Source organism: Macaca mulatta, chromosome 15 (assembly GCF_049350105.2).
Source record: "Macaca mulatta isolate MMU2019108-1 chromosome 15, T2T-MMU8v2.0, whole genome shotgun sequence".
Taxonomy (NCBI): domain Eukaryota; kingdom Metazoa; phylum Chordata; class Mammalia; order Primates; family Cercopithecidae; genus Macaca; species Macaca mulatta.
The window spans coordinates 1,414,421-1,427,551 of NC_133420.1; the positions used below are offsets into that span (position 1 = coordinate 1,414,421).

At 48.6% G+C, this 13,131-nt stretch overlaps 1 long non-coding RNA gene across 1 annotated transcript; it reads right to left on the bottom strand.

Moving 5' to 3' along the window:
* Positions 1–676: 676 nt before the first annotated feature.
* Positions 677–9,639, bottom strand: LOC144334905 (uncharacterized). The gene is made up of 3 exons (XR_013405160.1): positions 9,613–9,639; positions 7,232–7,271; positions 677–1,709 (listed from the first exon to the last, which is right to left on the bottom strand). It is a non-coding gene; the product is annotated as an uncharacterized LOC144334905 (long non-coding RNA).
* Between the last annotated feature and the right edge of the window lie 3,492 nt (positions 9,640–13,131).

Sequence of the window (13,131 nt, forward strand, 5' to 3'; positions counted from 1 at the left end):
GATTGCCCCACAGTCTGTATTTGTCACATGGGGCACAGAGAGTCTGGGCGTGGTGTCGTGGCCCTGGAGCCAGCTCTAGGACTGCCCGACGGCATTGCCTCCACCCCTCATCTGGGAACAGGGCGGTGGGGAGGAGAAGGGAAGCAGGGTCTTGACCCTTCTGCGTCTCGAGAACACGGGAACACATCGTCCCATTGCCTCACACCATTCACAGCCCAAGCTTGTGTGAAGTATTATTTTATAACCTCCCCTGACAATGATGTATTTTATATAAGCAGCACATAAAGTGGTAATTTAATACCCTATCGAGCAGGATTAAACAATAAGGAGCAGATATCACTGTAGAAAAGTTACTTTATCCGGGAAACATTTATCTACTGCAGGTGGATGTGAATCATGGCTTCCTCCTCAGTGGCTCCTGATTAGCCTGTGAAATTCTGTCCTGTTCACCACTGTTAGTTATAAGCTACACCTTTCCTTCTATGACGTTAGTTACAAGCTCTACCTTTCCTTCTATGATGTTTATTTCTTGCCTGTTCAGCACTGTTAGTTACAAGCTATACCTTTTCTTCTGTGATGTATATTTCTTGAAGGCATGGACTAAATCCTAATTCCACAGTATTCGATGCACATACTGAAGAGATACTTGTTTGAATGAATGGATTAATAGAAAATAGAAGTGGTGACTTCACTTTATTTCATTATGTCAAACTTTGTCTACACGGAAAATTTTATGGTCCTTTGGAAAAACAGGGCCTCTGTGCAGGGTTGTTAGAGATTGTGAGAATGCCGCAAATGGCTCTGTGGCTCTAGGCTCACAAAGGGCTTGAGGGACTTGGTGGCGCACCTGTGTTGAAAACCGAGTTCTGCAAATCCATTGGAGTGACCTGCCAGCACCAGCACACACAGCCCTCCTTCCCAGTTGATTTCTGCACAGAGGCTTCTTCTGAATGCCCCAGGTGAACGTGGGTTCAGCCAGCACTGCTGGGCTTCCACAGCAAGCCAGGGTGCTGCAGGGACGAGAGAGAAGAGGGGCAGGACCAGGATCTTCCTGGGCCCCAGTGCCCGTGTGGGGACGCTGCCTGGCCTGGCTTTTCTGGGGGAGGTCAGGGAAATGATGGCATGGAGGGACTGTTGGTATGAGTCGCTTGCTCAAACATAGATCCCAGGTCTGTGTGGGAGGCAAATAGAAATTTATGTGGGTATCATCAGTAACATAGCAAACATGGGCTTCTTCACTAGGGTGGCTGACCCTCTTGCTCATCTGCTGAGCAAAGGCCCGGCCTGGCCTGGCCTTCTACGCCTCCACAGTGAGCTTTTCTCAAGCTCTGTCCACTCCATGGAGATAGCCGGAGCCAGGGCAGATATGGGGTGTTTTCCACTTTTTATTTATTTTTTCTTTTTTGAGATGGAGTCTTGCTCTGTCGCCCAGGCTGGAGTGCAGTGGTGTGATCTCGGCTCAGTGCAAGCTCCACCTCCCAGGTTCACGCCATTCTCCTGCCTCAGTCTCTCGAGTAGCTGGGGCCACAGGTGTCCGCCAACACACCAGGCTAATTTTTTGCGTTTTTAGTAGAGTCAGGGCTTCACCGTGTTAGCCAGGATGGTCTCAATCTCCTGACCTCGTGATCCACCAGCCTCGGCCTCCCAAAGTGCTGGGATTACAGGCGTGAGCCACTGCACCCGGCCAGGTATTTGTCAGTTTTTGAAAGCTACATTTAAAGAATGAAATAGACCGAACAGAATTACTTCCTTTTGAATATTTAATACTCAGTCTACCAGAACACTTAAATATAGTTAATGTATTCAAATAATAAGAAAGAACTTTCCCTCTGTTCCAAAGAAAAAGTATAAACAACCTTTTACTTGTCAGGGATTTCACTATGTTTCTAAAAAGCCAGCAAGCACTTTTCCTGAAATAGACCCATCTCTTCCTCTGCATAGACCCTATGAACATTTTAGCTACATTTCTGCTGTATCTTAATGTGATAGATTGTAGAAAATTCCTTGCTACTGGAACTTCACGATGCTTTCCTTTGAAACATCAAATAGAAAGTATGGATAGTAAATCTCAGACTAGTTGCAATTATCAGTCTTGGTAGAGCTGCCACCCACAGCCTCTGTCAATTACAACAGAGTGTGTCTCCCCAGCAACCCGGATTAGATTGCGGACCAAGCCAGGCTCACCCAGGATTCAGTGCAACGTCTTTCAAAGCTGTAGTCACTGCCCCTGGAGGAGACTTGAGAAGTCCTCCCTTTGATGCCTGTGCATGGCTGTTCTCAGATCACAGCAGCTGCAGCAGCATCTCAGAGGATGCCAGCAGGGGTGTCCTGGGTATTGACACCACGGTAGGGGCCTGCAGTGTCTGAATGAAATGGGCCGTGAAAGTGAGCACCCTAGAGGAGTCCACAGCCACGTTTCAAAGGTGCAGTGGCCCGAGGTGAACCCCAGAGCACTGAGGAGCCTGGAGTTGACCTGTCACGACTTCATTGAGAGAGCTGACTGAATTCCGTACCTGTGAGGGCAAAATATGGCTGTTTGCGCTTGGCCCCTTCTCAGTCCAGGGCTAGGGAGGTTGTCTGCACAGCTAGTGGGAGCTTAACTTTGTGCACACTCGGGGTTGGGTCCTACTCCTTTCTGTGAGCCCAGGGAAGATAGGCATGCCGAGCTCTCCTGGAAGAGGGCCCTGACGAGTGGAAGCTGAGCTTCAAGATGGTCGGCCTTGTGGTGTGCGTGGCGGGTTCGGAGTCGGTGTGTGCTGAGTGGGGGCCCGGCTGCTGCTGTCGCTATTGGGCTCAGCAGACGCTGCGGGGGACGTGGCTCCTGTTGTACTTGGTGGTTTTCTCCTCACAGGAGTGGGTTTCCCTGCTGTGAAGGTGTCGGGGCTGTGACAGGCAGCCTGGCAGGAGGAAGACGCTCGTGGGGTTGTGCCCCGAAGCCCCCTTCCTCTTGAGGAGCATGAAGGGGGTTTGGGACCCTGCTTCCGGCTGCGCTCCCTTGCTAGGTTCTTGGCCTCGGGGGCCAGGAGAAGCTGAGTACAGGCCTGAAACCTGGACCCCTTCCACAGCCTCCGCGGCACTTGTGGTGGTGTGCGGGACATGGCCCTTGGAACTCCAAGCCCTACCCTGGCATGCCCGCCCACTGGGGCGTCTTGGGCACCTGCTGTGTGCTTGGCTCCGTGGTGGGGTGGACGGTAGCAAGGGCTGTGGGTTAGAGTGGACACGGTACGCGGATGATGAGAAGCGTCAGGGAGGCAGTGAGAGCACAGCTGAGACCTGCAAGGAGGGGACTGGCTGTGGGTGTTGGGGCTCAGGGAGCTGCCTCTACCAAGAGCCACAGTGGCCAGTGAGGGCAGAGCAGGGGACCGAGGCCCAGGGAAGCCGTGTGTATGGTTTGCATCAGGTGTGCGGGTCTGCCGGGCTATGCGGCCCTTCTCAGTCCTGGCTGGGCCTGGGGTCCCAGAGGGAACGGAGGGTCTTCGCATCTCCCTCCTCTTGCTTCCCTGCTGCTTCCTGGTCAAGGGATGCTTCTTTATTGCAACTCTGGCAGTTATTGTGCATATTAAGAGGAGTTTCACAAAATCGTAGGGTGGGAGGCGGACTAGGGATTCATTTTTTTTTTCTCCCCCTGATTTTACACGGAGCCTTCTACTACCCCTTAGTGTGGAGGCAGAGTGCAGATGCTCTACAGTTATCTATCCGGGAAGAGAAGAGCTGATGGGAAGTCACAGATCTGATCATTGCAATAGCACTGACATTTTTAAGTGGGAGAATGCTGATGTCTATAATAATCAGAGTAAAACTTCAGTAGCTTCAACATAAAGATTCTGAGATGATCTTAGAGCCATTTCGTCCCTAGATCCTTCTGCAGTGTGTAGTGTGACATCTCTACCAGCCTCTGGTCAGTGGCCGCCTGTGGGTAACTGAATGCTTGAAGTGTAAATGAGAACTTCTAATTTTATTTAATTTTAGTCAAATTTAAATAGCTATATGGCCCGGGCACCGTGGCTCATGCGTGTATTCCCAGCAGTTTGGGAGGTCGAGGCGGGTGGATCATGTGAAGTCAGGTGTTCAAGACCAGCCTGAACAACAAGGTGAAATCCCATCTGTACTTAAAAATACAAATAAAATAGTCTGGCGCGGTGACAGGCGCCTGTAATTCCAGCTACTCGGGAGGCCGAGGCAGAAGAATCACTTGAACTCGAGAGGCAGAGGTTGCAGCAAGCCGAGATCGAGCCACTGCACTCCAGCCTGGGTGACAGAGGGAGACTCTGTCTTAAGAAAAAAAAAAGATTTTAAAAAACCCTACATGCCCCTAGTTGCCTCTGTAGGAGACGGTATGGTTCCAGAAGGTAGACTTTGTGTTGAGGACTCTGCAGCGTCAGGCTGGAGACAGTCTCCCTTCCTAGCAGCGTGGGCCCCTGGGCTGTTCTTCTACCAGAAGGGATGGTGGCGTCTCTGGGAGGTATCTGTAGACTCAGATCTGTGTGGATTAGTGACTTGTGTTACTCACAGATACTTAATTTTATGTGTAAATGAATACCTGGACTGGCTGCAACTTCAGGGCGAGATTCGGGAGTAGGGAGTGAAAAGTGACGACGGAACCCTGGGCTTGTCCTGCTGCCCCCAGGACCCGGTCGGGGTGCCTTCTCGTCTGAAGTCCCAGCACGTGGTCAGGGTACCCCTTGCCTCTGAAGCCCCCAGGAAGTGATCGGGGCACCAATCCCCTCTGAAGCCCCAGCACCTGGTCGGGGCACCCCTCCCTTCTGAATCCCCCAGTACCTGGTCGGGGCGCCCCTCCCTTCTTAAGCCCCCAGACCCTCCTGGCCTGCGGTGCTGCTTCTCCAAATGCTGTCCTTGGCTGTTTTCCAGGAGTCACCTGCACCAGAGCAGGCTGCGTGTGTCATTTCTTGTCGGATCTGGGGTGTCAGTGAAGCTCATTTATCTTGTCTTCCTCCTCATGTGCCGTATCTCACCTGTTGACTGTCTGAGTTTGTGTGAGTGCGTGTTGTGCGTTCTCAGGCTGTACTCGGTGCTTAGGTGACAAGAACGTCTTAGAGCAACGGACTGTCTGCTCCAAAGGACGCTGGGCATGAATCGAGACACAGTTTACTTGTGGGGTTTAAATTTCCTGGGTGTTGGAGGCAATTAAGGGGAAACAAGGTCTAAAAAAGCCCCTGCAGATGAGGAAGGCAATAATGAAAAAAATTACTCTATACACACTTAGCAGATGATTTACTTTGTAGGTGAATTTTGCATTTCGGGAACTACTAAAGCTACTGTTTGTAGGGATTCCTTGATGAGCTTCTTGTTTTCTGTCTAGAAAGTAAAGTGGATCGGTTTTGCCTTTAATTCTGACTGACTAGAATCTACTTCCTTTTCCCCCCATTCACGTTAGGGTGGGGATTGGACTGGAAGAGCTGTAGGATCTCTTTATTTCTGATCTTAAATGAATTTTTTCTTCAATGCCCTGTTCTTTGGTTTGGGAAATGTGCTCAATTTGTACCGTGCTTTAAATGTACACAATGGTTCGAAATTGCTACTTTTCTTTAAAGTTAGATATAACATCTTAAGTAAAATGTCATCTATAAATCAGACACAGTCTGGGGCCTGGAGACCCCCCTTGTCACTTCCTTCCAGCTGTGTCTCCTTCCCTGGCCACATTGCCCCTGGCCACATCTCCTCCCCACACCACGCCGTGTCATCCGCCCACCACCTCACCTCTGGTCACAACGCCTCCCTCCCGGCCACATCACCTGTGGCCTCACTGCCTGCCTCCCTCTTTCCTGGTGGCCTCCGTGGCTCCCACTGTCTGCCCTCCCGAGGGTCTGTTCAAGGCTCCTTCCCCGTTTTCCACTCCTGAGTGGGTCTCGGGGCCTAGGTGTTTCACAGGATGCAAGTTTCTTCCCTTCCAGCCGTGGGTCTCTGAGCGACAACTCCAGAGAGGGCACTAAGCTCTCCTTACCTACCTGGGGGGCCTTGAGCCCTGACCACCGACCACCAGGGCTTTTCTGCAGTGTGTGGGGCAGACTCATGCATGAATTGGACTAAAAAGATGCTTCCAGGAATCCTTGTTTTAAGTGCACTGGAGCAGAGATGGGGAGAGGGGACCACCGGGTTTGCTCAGAATTTGGTCCTGATCACAGCCAATGAGGCAACATAAGCACCTCCTAAATGAAGCGTTCCACAGACTGATTTTACACATGACAGAAAGGCTTCACACAATGAGTGAGTTTGAGCTGCATTTGAAGGAAGAACAGGTCCCTGTAGGTGGTAATGAAAGGTAAGCGTGACCCAAGCCATCAGCAGCAGCGGGGGTGGGGTGGTGCAGACTCCCCATGGATGGTGGGCATGGCTGAAATGCAGGAGAGGGCAGGGGTGCGAAGGAACAGCAGGGCGGCAGTAAAATTCCCCTGCAGAGAGGGGACTTGACTGAGATATTATCACATGTATACAACTGAGAGATGATTTGAGGAGGATTTCTGGGAGCCTGTGGGAAGAGCACGTGGTCATCATCAGTTCTCGGGATCTCTTTTTATGAAGTGAAAATAGTTTTGCCTCTGCCTATCTTGTGAGCTGTTGTGACGATCAAATCAGATAATCTTCAGCGAGCCTTGTAAATGCTAAAGCTTATGACAGACTGTTCCAGCCCCCTTGTCTCCACCCTCCTTTCCTATTCGGTAACGTGAACCCTGCTGGGTACCTCACTATCTGCCTGGTTTCCTCCTCCATAACGTGAGCCTTGAGTACTTGCTGGGTACCTCGCTGTGCACCTTCCTTAGTAACGTGAGCCCTGAGTATTTGCTGGGTACCTCGCTACCTGCCGTACAGCTGGCTGTAGAATTGTCAAACGCACTTGGCTGGCACATAAGCAGAAGTGCTCGCTGGGCCTTGGGAGGGCTTTGTGACATGTGGGTGCCTTCTGTTCCCTGTTAGGCTGGAGCTGCAGGAGCCCCCCTAGACCAGATAGAGGACCAAGGCTGGGGCCTCGGGGTGGGGGCTGGGGGAGCTCCCTGGGTTTATATAGTGAGGGTGAGAGCAAACTTCAGTCCCGCTGTGGCATTGGGATTCAGGGTTCCTTCTGGAATGTTCTGAGTGAGAAACAGGAAGTGCGCACAGGTGCGTCTTCTGCGGATTTTATGGTTATCTTGGGAGAGCACTGGTGCCTCTGAACTATGAACCTGCAGAACCACTTGTTCCACTAACGGCCGCCTTTATATAAAGAATGACTTACAAAAGATGCCACTGCAGATGGAGGTATTTGCAGGTGTGGCCTGAAAAATGAACAAAATGACTTTCATCTCAAGGAAAGTACCTTACATTTTTCCCAATGATAGACATTTGAGCTTTCCAGCGAATATTAAAACATAAAAATCTTGTGTCCACCACTTTCTCATGTGATCAATGGTGATACTGATGTGGGGTTTTTTTTTTTTTTTTTTTTGGACATATAATGAAATGTGGAAGCCGCTCATAACTCCGAACCAGTATTTTCTAACCAATGTGTGATTACAAAATCGTGTGCTGGTAAAAGCCATTCAAGTGCAAGACGGACCAGTCGATTTAGAAGGAATTGGGGCAGAAAGGCCCGTCGACCAGAGCACAGACTCTGTGTTGCAGACAGCCTGTACGGAAGTGCCACTTGTTACATTTGGCAGCAGAGAATACCTAAAATGATCTGAAAACACAATGAAAATACTGCTTCCTAATTGTATATCAGTATGGGGTCGGACTTTCTTCATAAACTTCAGCCATGGCTCTGCAGCCCACTGAACGCAGATGCAGGCATGAGAATCCTGCTGTCTGAGGTGCAGAGATGTTAGGTGTTTTCACAGCAGCACAAACTGTTGCCACGCTGCTGCTTATTTTGGAAAATGGTTTCTTCTTTAACACTGCGTTAAGATGTAATGACTTTATCCTTGTAAAAGAAACTAAATTATGTTGTTTTTTTTTTTTTTTTTTTTTTTTGAGACGGAGTCTTGCTCTGCCATGCAGGCCGGAGTGCGGTGGTGTGACCTCAGCTCACTTCAACCTCTGCCTCCTGAGTTCAAGCGATTCTCCTGCCTCAGCCTCCCTAGTAGCCGGTACTACAGGTGTTCAGCACCATGCCAGGCTAATTTTTGTATTTTAGTAGAGACGGTGTTTCACCATGTTGGCCAGGCCGGTCTCGAACTCCTGACCTCAAGTGATCCACCTGTCTCTGCCTCCCAAAGTGCTGGGATTACAGGCATGAGCAGCCACCACTCCCGGCCTGATGAGAAAGCTTTTTTGTGCTCTTTAATAAAGTGCAAAGGGTTCCTGAGACCCAAAAGTTTGAAAACCACTGGCTTAAACCGACAAAATTGTCCATGATTCTTCAGTGTATCTTCTAATCTGTTGATGGAGAGAGGACAGCAAGGGTTGCTTTACTTTTTTCCTTTCACAACTCAATGGTGCTGGGACAACTGGGGTATCCACATAGAAAAGTATGGACTGGACCTTTCCTCACCCTACGTGCAAAGCTCAACATGGTTCCAATGTAAGGAGCTGACTGAGACCCATTCTGTCAGTCTGCTGGGTACCATAACGGACACCACAGACCGTGCGACTTAGACAATAGCGTCTTATTTCCTTTTTTCTGGAGACTGGAAGCCTGGGATCAAGGTGAGGGCAGGGTTGGATTCTCTGGGGCCTCACCCCATGCTGTGTAGACAGCTTCTTCTCTGTGTCCTCACAGGTTTCTCTTACGTGTATGCAGCACTGAGGACTGTGTCTAAATTCTCTTAAAAGAACACCAGTCATACTGGATCAGGGCCTACTTTTAAGATCTTATGGGACCTAAATTGCCAAGTTAAAGGCCCTGTATGTAAATACAGTGACATTTTGGGTTTCTGGGGTTGTGACTTTAACATGGAATCTTGGGGGAGGGGGACAGTTCAGCTCATAACACCTTTAGGGGAGAATCCTGGAGAAACTGTTAGGTTGGATTAGGCAATGTTTCCTTGGCTGAGACGTCTAGAGCTATAACAAGCAACTGAAGGGAAAAAGACGGTATCAAAATTAAAAATGTTCAATTCAGAGGATACTATTAAAGTAAAATGACAACCCACAGAACAGGATACATTATCATGATAAGGACCTGATATCAAGAATATATTCAAAAACTTAATAAAAATCCAATTTAAAAATGGACAAAGGATTTGAATAGACACTCTCCAAAGAAAGACATATAAATGCCTTAAAAAGCACATGAGATGTTTAGCAGAATTCGTCATCTTAGAAATGGAAATCAAAACCACCGTGAAATAACACTTCACAACCACCGTGATGGGTGGGTAAAACCCCAGTATTGGACAGTGACATGTTGGTGAATTGGGGAAAACTGAAATCTTGATATATTGCTAGTGGGAGGGGAAGTAAAATGGTGCAGTTGATTTGGAAAAGTCCGACAGTTCCTCAGAAAAGCATGAAATCACCATACGACCCAGCAATTTCACTCCTAGCCATATGCTCAAGAAAACTGAAAACATTTTCCCAAAAAGTATGTCATGCCTGAATCTTCACAGCAGCATTATTCATAGTAGTAGAAACAGTCCAGGTGTCTGTCAACCGGTCACTCACTGAGATTCCACTCACCTTAGACGTGAAAGATGTCAGCACCGAAGGTCACACCAAAGGTCATGCACTGTACGATTCTCCTCACAACAGGTGTCCAGAATGGGCAAATCCAGAGAAAAGGAAGTTGGCTGGTGATTGTCAGGGGCTGGTAGAAGGAAGGAGCCAGGTGCTGACTCTTAATGGGTTCAAGGTTTCTTTGGCCTGTGGTGAAAAAGTCCCGGAATTACATACTAGTGGTTGATGTGCAGCTTTTAGAATATGCTAAAAAGACTGAATTGTATTCTTTAATATTGGGGCTTTTGTGCTTTGTAAATTGCTTTTCAATTTAAAAAGGAATTCAAGAAGTTATTTGGTGTTGATATGATAGTATCCAAAACAAGTTACTATGTAACTCACGTCCCCAGAGTTAAACTTCATTTTCTGAGGATCTTGAAGTGTTTGAGGCTAGGAGACACAACGATCCTATACTGTATGTTACACCCCATCTTACTGATTTCTATCTCACATAACCATATTCAGGAAAAACCGACATGTAAATGTGAGCTGAATGCTATGCAGAGGCACATTCCTCTTACCCGGATGATCTTTAGTGGTACAGTAAGAGATGAGATCATAGCAACGTTAGTTTAGTTAGTTTAATTTCCATGGCAACAGGAATTTGGCACATGGGATGAGTTAGATCTCTCTGCACAGCTCCTAACGGGGTTGCCCATTTCTGTGTGGTGTCTGTGTATATTCTCGCTGTGGAAATAAGTGATAGCACCTGCACAAACACTTGTCCGGAAGCGCACACGAAGCTGGTGAAAGCAGAGGACAGGCGAGAGGGAAGCATGGCTCAGCCCTGGCAAAGAAGACCGTTATTCCAAACGCAAAATATTCAGGAACACAATCCTTGGGAAGACTGGTGATGTCTTTAGACCTCACCACTATCGGGTTGTATCTGTGCAGCCAGTTACCAGAGCCGCAGAACGGCGTGTGTTGGTATTGGTGTCATCACTCAACGATTCTGACTTTTCCTGGTGCTGAGGATGACTGCATGTGGCAGAAGCAAAGTGCTAATCTAGCACAGGTCATCATATCGAAGTTCTTTTCTATGAAGGCGGGCAGGGTTAGGAACCACCCCACCCCACCCCACTCCCCAATCCTATAAGAACTGGGATCTGATGATCTGTGCTGTCGAGAGAGGCAGGGTTAGAACACCTCATTCCTCAATCCCATTGTTGAAAATAATAGTTGGATTGGGAGGGTTTTTACTCCTAAGGTTGAAGCCGTGCATTTCTGGAGCCTGGGCTGTCAGTCATGGTGGCTGGGGAATGCTGGGGCTGCGGTTGTCTGGCTGCCGGTAGCCCTGCTGGTGGGTCCTCCCTCTTTGACACCGTTCATTTCTGAAGCTTGCTTTCCCCGGTGTTGGAAGTAGCAGCACTGGAGGAATGGCCGCCTTCCTACAGTGAAGCTCTGGCAGGAGAGGAGAAGATACGGAGCGTCTGTTCAAGGACGTGACGTTCTGGGCACCGCACCATGCGTTCTGCTTCTCAGCTGTGCCTCCTGGTTGATGTTACCATCACCTGGCATTTCCCAGGAGGTAACTCGCGAATGCCACACTGATGGAACGGTGCGGCTCGAGTCCAGGGCCGCTGGAGCACATCAGCAAGGTCAGGCTGGACGCATGTGCTTGCTGACAGGAAAATGACAGGAAATGACATGTCAGTTCAGGAAAATGACAGGAAATGTCATGTCAGTTCAGGAAAATGACAGGAAATGTCATGTCAGTTCAGGAAAATGACAGGAAATGTCATGTCAGTTCAGGAAAATGACAAGAAATGTGTTTGCTGACAGAAAAATGACAGGAAGATGACAGGAAAGAGGTCCATGAGGAGAGGAACCAGTAGATTCAAGGCAGTTAACCGAAGGAGCGAGCCATCACAGGCTGGGAGGACACCCCAGCCACAGTGGATGTCAGCGGTGGTGGATGGACTCGGGGTCCGTGAATATTGCATGATCGAACGTGTTTGGTACATTCTCAGCTCCTGCCCAGGTGCCTCCCAAGAATCAGGTGTTGTGGCTCCCCACACCCTTCCCATCTGTGTGTAGCATGACCACCACCTTCCTACCGTGTGTTTGTCCTATCACGGCTGCTGTGCCTAACGGACGCTTTGCTTTCCAGCTACTTTCCTATAACCAAAGCCCTTGAACGACTTTGCGTTTCAGAGACGACAGGGTATTAGTTTTTCATGATTGCTCTGAGGATTTCCGAAAGCAAATGTAACTTACAGGATGGAAGATATTGGAGACAGTAATTATAGATGACTTTTCTCAGTTTTTTGATTGTGGTAAACTTACACAGCACTCTATTTTTAAGTGTATGGTTTTGTGGCATTAAGTGTGTTCACACTGTGGTGCCACGATCACCGGCATCCATCTCCAGAACTTCCTGGTCTCCCCACGCTTGAAACTCGGTCTACCCAACACCAGCTCTCCTCCCGCCCCAGCTCTGGGAAGCACTACAGGTTGCTTACAAAATAGGCTTTTTCAGTAAGAGAAGGGGCAAGGAAAAGAGCTCTAAAGACTGTCTTGAGATTTGAGGAAGTGTTTTAGGTTTTGTTGTCTGGTTCCCGGTCTAAAGGAACTATTGAAGACGTGGGAAGGCGAAGGTCTGTGATCTCAGGAAGTGCTGGGCTGGGCAGCTTTCCCACTGTGACGGGGGCACTTGCCCTCAAACGTGCCTGAGATAATCGCGTGAGGATGGTGCTGCATTGTGACAGCTCTGAACTTGGTCTCCTTGAACGTTGCCAGGTACATAAGCTTTGGCGGTTACCGTCTAGTGTCTGCGGGAGACCTAGAATTTGAACATTTGTTGACTTTAGGCCACACTCATTTTATAACACTCTACCTGTTCTCATCAATAGGAAATATGCTGTGTCCTTTTTTTTTTTTTTTTGAGAGGGAGTCTCGCTCTGTCGCCCAGGCTGGGGTGCAGTGGCCGGATCTCAGCTCACTGCAAGCTCCGCCTCCTGGGTTTACGCCATTCTCCTGCCTCAGCCTCCCGAGTAGCTGGGACTACAGGCGCCCGCCACCTCGCCCTGTTAGTTTTTTTTTTTTTTTTTTTTTTGTATTTTTTTAGTAGAGATGGGGTTTCACCGTGTTAGCCAGGATGGTCTCGATCTCCTGACCTCGTGATCCGCCCGTCTTGGCCTCCCAAAGTGCTGGGATTACAGGCTTGAGCCACCGCGCCCGGCCTTTTTTTTTTTTTTTTTTTTTTTTTTTTTGCCTTAATATTCTGTGTTGCCGTAACAGTAGTTGCAGCGGACGCTACTTCTGGTTCATGGTCATCACCAAACACAAGCTTCAGGAAACCGTGTGAAAAATAAAGGGGAAAGTGCTTTTCTGCAAAGGGCTTTTTTGAACATCTTGTTTTTTTCTGGAATATCGGTTTTGCTGTAAAACGTTTTCATATTTAGGGGTTTGTAACGTGTTTTATACTGGTTAGCTTTGAACCCCATGTTTTTGCATGTCATGGGGCTGCTTTATCCTGTTATT